The following is a 281-nucleotide window of genomic DNA, read 5'->3' on the forward strand; positions in this document are numbered from 1 at the left end:
ATTTTCGGATTGATTTTTTGATGTAAATTAATGCGATTAATTTATTCGTGCATAAATTAATATAATCTATAGTGTATCTCAAAAGTTTTATGAAATTTTTGTTATACACGATCCGCCTCCCCGCCACGCTTCCGCACCCGAATTCGATTCGGGAACCAGCATTTGTTACGCAGGAATCTACTAATTCGAGCCCCGGTGGATGTACTGGAGGTCGTGGTCGCAATGGTGGTGGGCGTGGAGAAGCGGCGAGTGCTAGTGTGACTGCATCTGCAAGTGTTGCA

This window comes from Morus notabilis, unplaced genomic scaffold (genome assembly GCF_000414095.1).
Source record: "Morus notabilis unplaced genomic scaffold, ASM41409v2 Scaffold277, whole genome shotgun sequence".
NCBI lineage: Eukaryota > Viridiplantae > Streptophyta > Magnoliopsida > Rosales > Moraceae > Morus > Morus notabilis.